At 44.1% G+C, this 13003-nt stretch overlaps 1 protein-coding gene across 10 annotated transcripts in view; it reads left to right on the top strand.

The window, feature by feature from the left end:
* The first annotated feature begins 21 nt into the window (after nt 1-21).
* abcg4a (ATP-binding cassette, sub-family G (WHITE), member 4a) overlaps nt 22-13003 on the top strand; it is a 28884-nt gene continuing 15902 nt past the window's right edge. For 3 of the 10 annotated variants that reach the window (XM_061702301.1, XM_061702292.1, XM_061702302.1), the window contains exons 1-5: nt 22-2220; nt 2303-2470; nt 2551-2751; nt 4993-5105; nt 10641-11168. The gene's annotated coding sequence lies outside the window, so the exon portion shown is untranslated. Of the gene's footprint in view, nt 2221-2302; nt 2487-2550; nt 2752-4992; nt 5106-7524; nt 7823-9036; nt 10557-10640; nt 11169-13003 lie in introns of those variants that run through there. The other 7 variants (XM_061702298.1, XM_061702295.1, XM_061702296.1 and 4 more) reach the window with 7 other exon arrangements.

Here is a 13003-nt window from a genome sequence, read left to right as displayed (position 1 = left end):
CTCTCTTTGGTACATTGGCTCAATCAAGAGTTATATTTGTTTACCTTTTGTAGCTCCACCAGAGAGGCAAACTCCACGTTATGATAAATGTTTACCCCTGCAGTGGTCGTCAAAATTGAGAATTGTTGTGCAATATTTGATACAGCTCCTACATTATATTTGAATGTTTTCCAGGTTGAAGCGATTGTACATTGCAGTCGCCAGTACTGTATTGTGCTGGATCAGTGTCTTGCCACACCCATGATACTTTGTTTTTAGTGCAGCTCACAATTTAACCCTATCTGACAGTGCTGATGAAAGCATTTTCTGAGATGTATAATACAAGCAAACTGATCTGAGTTGACTGTAAAATGTAATTATATTTGTTCTATTCAAATGCGAACAGGGTAAAAGACCAATTTTAACCCTGCTTGCTCCAGGTGCACAATCTTAGTGGTATTGGCTGCGTGTAGAAGATTAGGCAACGCACAGAGCTTCTTAGTGTGTTACTCGTCTCGTCGTCTTCACCCAGCTCTCCTGGCTCAGCTAAATGTGCAAGGACAGGAATGTATTGACTCCTTACTGGGCATCATGACTTGACTGACTTCCCAGATCTGCAGGGTTTGCCAGAAACGTTGCAACGGAGCGTAAAAGCCATGAGGTTGAATCCACTGCTGCTGCTGTTCTGCACGTCCTTGCAGAGGACAACTTCTCAGGAGTCTGAATGGATCGAAGAGGTAGAAGTTAGTGGTAAGATCTATTATACTGCCATGTGTACTCTGCTGACAAAGCGTCTTTCATGATAGGAACTGGTTTTGATGAGCTCATAAGACTTTTTGACATGTGATGAATCAATGTAGGAAAATCTCATGGCACCAAACACAACAATCACCTCAAACGTAGAGTCACTGCAGAATTGGATGAAAATGTAGGCACCAATGTTTTGGGAAAAACAGAACATTTCTTCTCCATTGTTTGTCATGTTTGCAAGAAAAACTATCATAACATCAACGCTACATTTTTAATGAGATTTGTCAGCAACCCTTGTGCAAATACTCAGCCTCCTGGAAAAAAAATCTCAAATATTGCTCAATAAGACCTTTACAATTAAAGTTACACTTTGTTTGAATATTAGCTTAGTTTTTCGTATTACCTCTACTCTAAAGTACAGTGACAGGCTTGCAAGTTAAAGGCTGGCGAATTAGTCAATGCCTAATGTTAAGAGTTTTTACTCAAGAATACAAGCTAGCTGTGTTAGCTTCTGTGCTAACTGGTGAAGAACAGACTTAGCTATGTAGCCATCCACCCATCCATTTTTGGTGCCACTAATCCTGTTCAGGGTTGTGGGGGTTAGCTAATAATAATAAAAATAAAATTTAAAAAAAACATCTATTGTATGTATTTGAAAAAAATTGAATTTTTGATACAGGAGCAACAGGATTGCATATGTTTGCGTGCCATACTCCATTATGTCTGAAAACATTGGGGGGTAAATACAAGAGGACTTAGTTTAACGCTACCAGTTAGCTTGATGATGTGATTTCAGCTGAGTCATGTAACTCACTTTGTTCTCTTCCTCTAATTGGATACAAAAAAAGGTTTCAGTACGTTGCATACATATAGGGAGAGAGACTGCAGAATTATTACTATTTAATATATAACTGTGATGAAACAAAATGTTTTGACAATTACAAAGGTATGACAAAATCATAGAAATATATATATATATATTAAAGATTTAAAACTCATTTATTTAAAAATAAGTTGGTCATCAAGAGAAAAGGCCGTTTTAGGGGCTATTTGTTAAATAATATTTAGGAATCACTTTTACAACAGCTACAGTTGCATTTTGTCTCAATACAATTCTGGAATGACCTGTGACCTGAATGATTCTATCTCAGTTTACGCACAAACGAACTTGCTTCATGTGCAATCTGGGCCTGTTTACTTGAACTCGAAGCTGATATACTCGCAGGAATTTAAGAAACAAACAAAAAGATCTGCAGCAGCTCTGTCATCTCGTCACTTGTCACTGGCAAATAGAAGAACAAAGCTAGAATATCTGTGGCCCAGTAGGGGACACAGAATGGATCGCCCAACCAGATTTCCTGGGGGACATGTACTGGTCAGGGACAGCGCCACTCTGTCTGGCCGGCTGCCAGGCGCGCCACCAGGAGCTCAGGCGAGATCCCTGTGGAGACTCCAGCTGCTGCTGGCTGGGCTACAAGTCCCTGTGCAGAGGTAATACGAGAATGAAGGGATACTGAACAGTAAAGTTGTATTGCAACTCGATGTTATATGTCTGCTTTTCGTTTTATGCTAGTGAAGTGTGGGAAGCCGGATGTGGATTACAATGGAATCGTCTATGGAAATGACTGGTGGGTGGGATCTGTGCTGAGGTACTCATGTCATCCTGGCTTCTTGCTCGTTGGAAACGCCACCAGGACTTGCCAAGCGAATGGTCTCTGGACTCCGAAACCTTCCTGCCTGAGTATGTAGACACTATGGTACGAAGCGCCGGCACCTTTCCCCTCTTATATTCGCGGCGTTTTTGAATTTTTGGATTTCCAGGAATGTGCAAAAAGGGCTCCATTGAAATCAGTGAGAGAGAACTGAACGGAACATGCAACTCTACCTGTGCACATAAAAGCTACTCGGGGCCTCCCAAGCAAGGCTGTACTCAGATACACAACTGCAAGAAGAAGGAGACTGGCTGGAAGCGTTTCTTTGCTCAGTGTGTCCCTTGCATCTGTGACTGTGCTTTATCATGCCGTGAGTAGCTTTGGAACCTTAACACACTACAAATCCAATAAATTCTCCCCTCTAATGTGTATTTCTGGGTCTACAGCTACAACTAGTATCATCAATACTGTTGTTGTCACAAGGAGTAGTAATTGTCCCATTTATTGTACAACCCCAATTCCAACGAAGTTGGAACATTGTGTTAAACATAAATAAAAACAGAATACAATGATTTGCAAATCATGGTCAAGCTATATTTAATTGAATACCCTACAAAGAAAAGATATTTCATGTTCAAACTGATCAACTTGATTGTTTTTAGCAAATAATCATGAAGTTAGAATTGTATGGGTGCAACACGTTCCAAAAAAGCTGGGACCGGGTCATGTTTACCACTGTGTTACATCACTTTTTCTTTTAACAACATTCATTAAACATTTGGGAACTGAGGATGCTAATTGTTGAAGCTTCGTAGGTGGAATTCTTTCCCATTCTTGCTCGATGTACGGCTTCAGCTTTTCAACTGTCCGGGGTCTCCGTTGTCGTACTTTACGCTTCATAATGCGCCACGCCTTTTCAATGAGAGACAGGTCTGGACTGCAGGCAGGCCAGTCTAGTGCCCGCACTCTTTTACTACGAAGCCACGCTGTTGTAACACATGCAGAATGTGGTTTGGCATTGTCTCGCTGAAATAAGCAGGGGCGTCGGTGAAAAAGACGTTGCTTGGATGGCAGCATACGTTTCTCCAAAACCTGTATGTACCTTTCCGCATTAATGGGGCCTTCACAGATGTGCAAGTTACCCACACCATTGGCACTAACACAGCCCCATACCATCACAGTTGCTGGGTTTTGAACTTTGCGTCCATCACAGTCCGGATGGTTCTTTTCCTCTTTGGCCCGGAGGACACGACGTCCACAATTTCCAGAAACAATTTGAAATGTGGACTCGTCGGTCCACAGAACACTTTTCCACTTTGCGTCAGTCCATCTTAGATGAGCCCGTCGGGCCCAGAGAAGCCGGCGGCGTTTCTGGGTGTTGTTGATAACTGGCTTTTGCTTTGCATAGTAGAGTTTCAAGTTGCACTTACGGATGTAGCGCCGAACTGTATTTACTGACATTGGTTTTCGGAAGTGTTCCTGAGCCCATGCGGTGATCTCCTTTCCACATTGATGTCGGTTTTTGATGCAGGGCCGTCTGAGGGATGGAAGGTCACGGGCATTCAAGGTTGGTTTTCGGCCTCGCCACTTACATGCAGTGATTTCTCCAGATTCTCTGAACCTTTTGATGATATCATGGACCGTAGATGATAAAATACAATGAAATTCAATTCCTTGCAATTGTACATTGAGGAACATTGTCCTTAAACTCTTGGACTATTTTCTCCCGCACTTGTTCACAAAGAGGTGAACATCGCCCCGTCTTTGCTTATGAATGACTGAGCAATTCAGGGAAGCAATCCTGGCAGCCACCTGTTGCCAATTCGCCTGTTCACCTGTGGGATGTTCCAAACAGGTGTTGGATGAGCATTCCGCAACTTTCTCAGTCTTTTTTGCCACCCAGCTGTCCCACCTGTTTTGGAATGTGTTGCAGCCATAAAATTCCAAGTTCATGATTATTTGCTAAAAACAATCAAGTTGATCAGTTTGAACATGAAATAGCTTGTCTTTGTAGTGTATTCAATGAAATATAGGTTGAACATGATTTGCAAATCATTGTATTCTGTTTTTATTTACGTTTTCCACAACGTCCCAACTTCATTGGAATTGGGCTGGTACGTTGCTGCATTTCATTCTTCACTTTTGCATTTTTTCTTGTTATATTGTTCTTTTAATCCCACAAGGAGACTTCATTGGAATTGGGGTTGTAGTTACTTAAGTCAAATATACTACTGGTGTTTTCCCTTTGGCACTGGTTTGTAGGCTCTTTTAATAAGAGTGTGGTCCTAAACCTCTATAGAAGTCGTACCTCAATGAAGTTCATTGTGGTTCATATAGAAATTCACGTATTTTTAATTTATGCAAGCACTACATTTGTCACGGTGGTGTATTCTTTACCGCACAGTCGAGAGGTTCTGGGTTTCGAAAGTCTCCTCAGGCCCTCCATTGTGGGGTTTGCATGTTCTCATCATGTTTTCATCGGTTTACAAATACACAGTCGATTAATTGAATACTGTAAATTGTAAAAAGGTGTGAATGCGAGTGTGATTGCCTGGCAACCAGTCCAGGCCAGGCCAGGGTGAACCCAAGTATCTTTTCTGTGTGTTTTCAGTATCTACAGGCTAAAATAAAGAAGGGAGACATCACCGGGGAAATATAAAGACAGCTACTGTTCATCCGGTGTGCAGTGTGCTGCAGAGTTGATACAAGTATGTTTGACATTAAGTGAGTCACTTCATCTCTTTATTTCTATAATATGAACCCTAACCCTCTTTTGAGATTTGTGATGTTTGAATTTCACAACATATCCCAAGAGATAAGATCTTTTTTTTCTTTTTCTCAAAGCTTATTTATCCAGTATTGATGATGATTTAACTCGTGTAGATGTAGAACTCATCATGACGTATACTTTACCCTGTGATTTATTGTAGGTTATTGCTGAACACACAATCGTGTAGCTTAGTGGCTCCACTGCTTTGTCCATCTGTCCCTCAGGGAGCTGAAACCTTAATCTCATTGCAAAAGGGAGGAGCATCAATGACACCTCAGGGGTCACATTAAACACAGAAAATGTTGTTGACTTTATTTGTATAAGCAACAAGCCACAGAAATGTAGGAAATAATGGCACCAAAACAATGATTTGGTTTGCAAACGATGTATTTTCAGCTGTAATTTGTACATATGAAATGTTAAAGCCGGAGCAGCACTGCTGCTGCTGTATTGGTGTCCACAATTATATCACCTCAATTTAAATGCATGTCATTTGTCTTAATATTTTACAGTCTGGTTTGTAAAATGCACATTGTGTACCGCTTGGTCATAGATTACCAATGTCAACCACCAGGTGATGCTGTTTTTGTTTTGTTTTTCTTAATCCTACATTAGCAAAAAGAAGTTCTCATTTGTCACTCTCACAAATTATTCAGATGACTTAATGCTGAGGTCTCCCATGACTATTTGGTCCAAGTGCTGAACCTCAGCACAATGTGTTCATTTTCCGCCGGTATGTAGCAGCCAATTCCTGTGAAAACACATGAAACAAATATGGTAGACTGTAATATTCTGAATATAAAATGTTTTTTTTTTTGGTTTTTTTTTACTGCTCAGTTACTGTCATGTTTATTTTCCAATTATGTCAATACAGTACTTGATTTATTAAAAAAATAGTCAAGGAAATCAGCTTTTTTTGTGTGGTCAAAAGCTAAAGAGGAAGAGCAGTGGAGATAAATGTTTAAAACAAGCTCATTGTCGAATGTTCAGTGAGACCAGGTAACAGTGATCAACTTTGGTCTTTTGACTCTTGTGGTCTACAGAAAAAGTATGTGTTTTCAAATTAAAACACATTTCTAGTGGCCAATGGATATACTTGTTAGTAACATGGCATTATAACACACGTACCTTATTCAGGATTAACGATACTAAACAAAGTAACTGCGATCACCTTTGGTCTTCACCATATTTTGAGTCTTTGCTCATCGTCAAAACAAAATGAACGGAATAGGTGCAGTCTGAAGCGGAATTATGCTTATTTGCTTCGAAGGAAGGTTTTGGCAGCCAAAGGAGATACTGGTTAAAACCATGGTGTTAAAAAAAATAACCTTGCCTACTTCAGTCGATTAGCAACACTTTTAAGAGTACGTGCACTTGCTTCCTGCAATTACTCATGGGGACGAGCTCATGAGGCAAAAAAGTCCAAATCCTCCCAAAGTTGATTTATGTGGTTTTTAGTGACTACTGTATATGGAAAAAGACAACAACAACAACAACAACAAATCCATAATATTAAGCTACACACTCATTAGCCACAACATTAGTTAATGTATGCACAATTTGTGATTCTCAACCTCTTTTAATCCCTGGCACCCATTTTGTTATGGTAATAAGTAATATGTAATATCTCATTTGAAAAAGGTTCATATATATATATATATATATATATATATATATATAAATGACTGGTTAGAGCGTCTGCCTCACAGTTGTGAGGACCCGGGTTCAATCCCCGCGGGGCCCCGCCTGTGTGGCGTTTGCATGTTCTCCCCGTGCCTGCGTGGCTTTTCTCCGGGCACTTTGCTTTCCTCCCACATCCCAAAAACATGCGTGCTAGGTTGATTGACAACTCTAAAATTGCCCGTAAGCGTGAATGTGAGTGCCAATGGTTGGTTGTTTGTTTGTATGTATGTGCCCTGCGATTGGCTGGCAACCGGTTCAGGGCGTACCCCGCCTCCTGCCCGATGATGGCTGGGATGGGCTCCGTCCGGCACGCCCGCGACCCGCGTGAGGAGAAGCGGCTCATAAAAATGGATGGATGGAAGCTTGAAATGTAAATGCTATCTGTTATATTGTATTATGTCTGTGTAAAGGCATATTTAGTGGATGCAGCTCTAAGAGTATTGATGTCATCGGATCGTTCAGGTGTACCTAATCTTGTTCATTATTTATTACAGCCAAAGTGCCACACTAATGGGTGTCCCAAAGTAGTGAGTTGATGAAAACCAAAATCCCCATGTCTCCTTCCAACTCATTAAGCCTCCGTCAGATGTGATTTGCTCTGGGGAGGATACTCACCCACATCCAAGCGTGTGTATTTCCCTGAGTCTTCTGACAGAATCTCCCAGTAAGTTTTATCCCTTTCACTTCCAGCCACTCCATTCACGCTCTCCAGAAACAGGCCGTAGTTTGCGTCCTCCTTCATGGTGAACCTGGTGGGTGCAACACACGAGCTACAGTTTGCAGGAGAAACATCTGAGACCTTTACGTCTTACTTGAAATCAGGCCGCGTCTCCTGGATTCTCCTCAGAGCCCCCAGCAGCACCCCTCCCTCCACCACATAGGTGAAGTGGGTCTCAGGGGTCATGTCGGACAGGTCGTTCACCACGGACAGTCTAATGGGAACGGATGCCTGCCCTGCACAGCAAGTTGCATGTTGCATGACACGAAGGTGCATCACAGTGACTGCAGATATTGTCGAAAAGTTCATTTTATTTCAGTAGTTCTAACCCTAACCAATGTTTGGGGGAAAAAAAAAAAAAAAAAAATAATAATAATAATAAATACAAAATCTCCCTAAAAGATCTCCCTAAAAAAGGGAAATCGTGGCTCGGCATTTGCGAATCACCTATTTGCAGATTTTACCAGGGAACCTAGCCCCTATTTGTCACAGAAACCCTTACTTATTCACCTTTTTTTTTTTTTTTTAAACCAAATCCCACTGTTATTTGCACATTTTTTGAAAAACAGAACACAATTTTCATGGCATTTATAATGAGGGTCAATTATTCGCAGATTTCTTGCTATTCACACACAGGAAAATATTCAGAAAACCAATTCCTAAATAATATCCATATGAAATATGTTTGAAGTTTTCCATGATATTCCAAATGACCAAAATGCATCTTTAGACACACAACGCTGTTATGTGGACACTTCTTGTTATCGCTGCACAACGAGCTCCCGTACGTCAGCTGTTTCTCGATCTACTTCGGGTTAAAGTAGTTACAAAAGAAGCTAAATACTATATGACAAACAGCTCTCGATATAATTCAGTGCGGTTCACAACCACAGAAATAATGTATCCATTTTCCGTGGCGCTCATCCTCACTCGGGTCACAGGTGTGCTGGTGCCTATCTCAGCTGACTTCGGGCAAGAGGCGGCGTACCCCCTGAACTGGTCGCCAGCGACTCGCAGGGCACGTATAGACAACCAAGCATCTGCACTCCCATTCACACCTCCAGACAATTTCGAGTGTTCAATTAACCGTTTTTGGAATGTGGGAGGAAACCGGAGTACCAGAGAAAACCCAGGCAGGCACGGGAAGAACAAACAAACTCCACACAGGCGAGGTCGGATTAGAACCCGCGTCTTCAGAACGTGAGGCAGCTGTGCCAAGCGGTCACCCGCCGTGCCGCCCCACAGTAATGAACAAAGTAAAATCAGTCCCTCGCTAGCAGTGTCAATTACGACGAAGCCTTTGCTGTGTATCCTCCTGAACTGATCTTGTGTCGGTTCTTAAGATTGCGATTAATCATCGCAATATAATCACCTCCGATTGTGAGCGTCCCTTGAATGGAAAGCAGCAGGATGCCCACGGAGAGGAGTGCAATTCTTGTTGATGCCATCCTGTGTGACCCTCCGCTTCCATTTCACTTGTGCTGTATTTATACTGGACCTGCGCCACACCTGTCCAGGAACCACCTTTGGTTACCACATTCCAAAGACATCCTTTGTTGAATTTGAACTCCCCTATCTAAAAGTGCTTACTTTAAATCTTTATGGCGGCGTGAGTTATTTGTTTTCATTTCAATGATGGATCGCCTACCTTTGTAAGAGAAAAGGCGTATCGTTGCAAAGGCTATCTTTTGCGTTTCGCAGGGTAAACATGTCATTATGCAATCAGGATGATGCCTTTGAACATACTGCAATAGAAGGACGTTGTGTACGGCCGCCGACCGACACCGCTGCTTTTTGCATCACGTACGCTGCACGGTGAAAATAGCGGTTGGCGCGACCGCCTCACAATTCTGAGGTTTGGGGTTTGAAACCTGGCTCAGGCCTTCCTGAGTACAGTTCACGCGTTCTGCTGCGGCTTCCTCCTCGATTCCAAAAACACGCTAGCGTGTTAGCTTCGTTGAAATCGTCCACAGGTGTGAATGCGAAGAGTTGTTTGTCTTTCACGTGCCCTGCGATTGGCTGGCGACTAGTCCCAGACGAACCCTGCGTCTCGCCCAAAGTCCGCCGGGGTAGGCTCCGGCTCACCTGCAGCTCTAATTCCGTTAGCAGTATAGAAAATCGATGGAGGGGTGTAATTGGGTATATTAAAAACATACGTGTGTTCAAAAATGAGGGTTGTTCTGCAGAACTGCTCTTACTGAGCTGTTTCCAATACAGTAGTTACCTCATTTAGCTAAATGATATTACGTGGTCAAAATAATTGCAAACCTTCACAGCGACGTACTGTAATGCCAATAAAAATAGATTTGTAATATCAGATATTTTGGGGCTATAGCTCTTGGACTGGATCTCATGAGACTGTGCAAGTGGAAGTAATGTGTCCAGTGTGTGCGTGTAGTCATGTTGTGTTTCTTTCAACTGTGTAAAGTGTATTCTTTATTCACAACCACAGTGATTCCATGCTGGCGCTCCACCGGAAATGATCCAAACAATGTAATCTTTGTTCACTCCCGTGCCAGTTGTCAGTGTCAGTGAAGACGATTCACAATTTTGCTGCAGATTTGAGCGAGAAACTTGAAATGGACGCGCAGGATTTACTTTAGGGCCACATCAAATAACCTGGCGACCAGATCAGGCCCCGGGGCCTTGGGTTTGACACATGAACCTTTTTTCACACGCTGATAAATGTGAAAGCTTATGTTTGACAAGGCAGGTGCGATCGGGCCCCCAAAAGATATTGATGTCCTCAAAAGGGGCTGTCGGTGATGTAAGGCATGTTGAGCCCACTTGAACGCGAGTAACCCCGGCTGACGTACCGAAAATAACCCGGCCACTGCAGCATCAGCACCGGGCAGCTGCGCAGGTGCGGCGGTTAAAGGGACAGCGGAGCAAGCAAATCTGCTCCACTTTGGTTGGCAAAAAGCGAGTGGGATTGGAAATCGTCTTTGAAAGTCGTTGCATTTTCATCAAGCGATGGAAATGTTCGTCTCCACATGAGTGTGCGGTAAATGCACACGTAGGAAACGAAGCAATGTTCTTTCTGTTCGGTGTCTGGTGTTTTTATCCGTTCGACTTTCCCCGTTTCCAGCAGCAACGCCCTGCGAGCTGCCACCCGACCTACGGAGCGTCCGACGTCCGCACGTCGACCGACTGTTGCGGCACTTCGGCGGGAGGCTGATCGACCGTAGTCGTCATTCTGCGTCCCCGTCGAGCGAGAATTGTGATGCGGGCGGATTATGTGGAACGACAAAGCGAGGTCGTCTCGGTGGGATGCAGCCGTAGTTGGACGCCGGACGTGAATGTAAATCCCGGGAGTTGCCTGTGCAGAGGATGCGGGGGGATGATGATGATGATGATGATGACACCGACACCATGAGCGGTTGCCGCACCCCGGGAGATCTTTCGACGAGAAGCAGCATTCCCCTTTTTGCACCCTCCAACGAATTGCATTGTTTTTGCCATCACAGCGCCGACTGCAGAGACTATTTGATGGCGCTTCTGATGTGCCGGGATTGAGTCGTTTCTGTCCCTGAAGGCATCTCCTGTGGACTGTCGCTATCCCACCCACAGAGGGAACACAGGCGTCTCACTTGCTCGTTTCAACACACGACAAGAAGTAAGTGCCGTGCGCGCGTGGGATGCAGCAATGTGCAGGAATGGCGGCCTTCGCGCAAACATTCATCATGAGCGTGTCCCAATGAATCCATTTCCCGCCACGCAGAGCATTTTCGCGATGATCGTTTGCAGCTATGCGAGCCCCTTGACCCCCGAGCTAACGATTCCATGCGTGGCGGCCTCGCGGTTGGCACGTCTGCCTCGCAGTTTTGAGGTTAGGGGTTGAGTCCGGGCTCCGGGCTTGCCGTGCGGAGTTTGCCAGGGTGGTACCCCGGCTTCTTCCCCACATTCCGAAATGTGCTTCTTCGGTTCAGCGAAGACTGCAAATCGAAGTGAAGTGCGATTGGGTTCTTTCTCTATGCGGTACGTGCCCTGCAACAGTCCAGCGTGTTGCCCGAGGTTCAAATAAAGATGGATTGATCAGGATTATAATAAGGACATAATCCTATGTCATCCTTATTTAGCGGACTTTTGCAATCGGGTTGCAGGTGCTCACGTGTCTTGGCTGTGGGGGCCACACATGATGTCAAAACAGGCAGGCCTTCATCTGAGTCAGAGGCCATTCAAGTCTGTTTTACAGGGCTTCTATGCAGCCTGGTAATGGAAACTCACTAATGGCCCGGTGATCAATAAGAGCCGTGGTCAAGATTCTTCATGGGAGCATATTTTAGCACGCTTCACTCAAGACGGGACTGGTGGGAGTGCATTTTTGTACAAAGGTGTGGGGTCAATGACACCACGCAGTATACATTTGGCGACTAGCTTTTCGCAAAGGCTTGACCCTCCCATACACAAACTGTTACATTACGTTCCAATCACTGGCTGTACTTTAGATACGGGGGCTTCTCGGTAAATTGCAGGAGAATATTGTGGGGAGAAAAAAACGATTTATTTCAGCATTTACATTCCAAAGTTAAAACTCCCACAGATTCATTGACGACATGGTAAAGTACCTTTTGAAATGTCCATTTCTATAGATATCACTGATCTTTTCTTATCCATCCATCCATTTTCTGAGCCGCGTCTCCTCACGCGGGTCGCGGGCGCGCCGGAGCCTATCCCGGCTGTCATCGGGCGGGAGGCGGCGTACGCCCCGAACCGGTTGCCGGCCCATCGCAGGGCACATAGAAACAAACAACCATTCGCACTCACAGTCATGCCTACGGGCAATTTAGAGTTATCAATTAACCAAGCGTGCATGTTTTTTTTGGGAAAGCGGAGTGCCCGGAGAAAAGCCACGCAGGCACGGGGAGAACATGCAAACTCCACACAGGCGGGGACGGGGATCGAACCCCCGCACCTCAGAACTGTGAGGCCGACGCTCTAACCGGTCGGCCGCCGTGCCGCCTTGAGCTAACTTATATTATTAATTTGTGCGTATATTCCCTCCAGCCATATAGCGTCCTGTCCACATTAGCTTCACGGGTGAGCTGGAGTCTATGCCAGCTGACTTTGGACGAGAGTCGGGGTATCACCTGGACTGGTCGCCAGTCAATCAATCGCACCGTATGTTTATGAAACAAAGATAAAATGACCCTTAGCCATTAGAAAGACAAATTAGTCAGGGAGAGAATGTTGGCTAAATGTACTGCAAATGATATTGTCTTACAGTAGATCCTCAATTAATGCCAACGTGATATGTAAATCTCTGAAATGGCATCCTCAGCCTACGACTAAAACAAAATAAAAACCTGAGTTCATTGAGGGTGGCAGCATAAAAAGACTCCTATGATATCTGTGAACAGTATGTTCCTTATCCAAATGATCTCTTGGCAGATATTACGGACGGGAAACGTGGATTTAAATGAGCAGGACTGAAAGCAGACCCCAGCTCTT

This window comes from Phycodurus eques, chromosome 17 (assembly GCF_024500275.1).
Source record: "Phycodurus eques isolate BA_2022a chromosome 17, UOR_Pequ_1.1, whole genome shotgun sequence".
In the NCBI taxonomy this organism is placed as follows: domain Eukaryota; kingdom Metazoa; phylum Chordata; class Actinopteri; order Syngnathiformes; family Syngnathidae; genus Phycodurus; species Phycodurus eques.
This window is presented reverse-complemented; position numbering and strand designations above follow the sequence as displayed.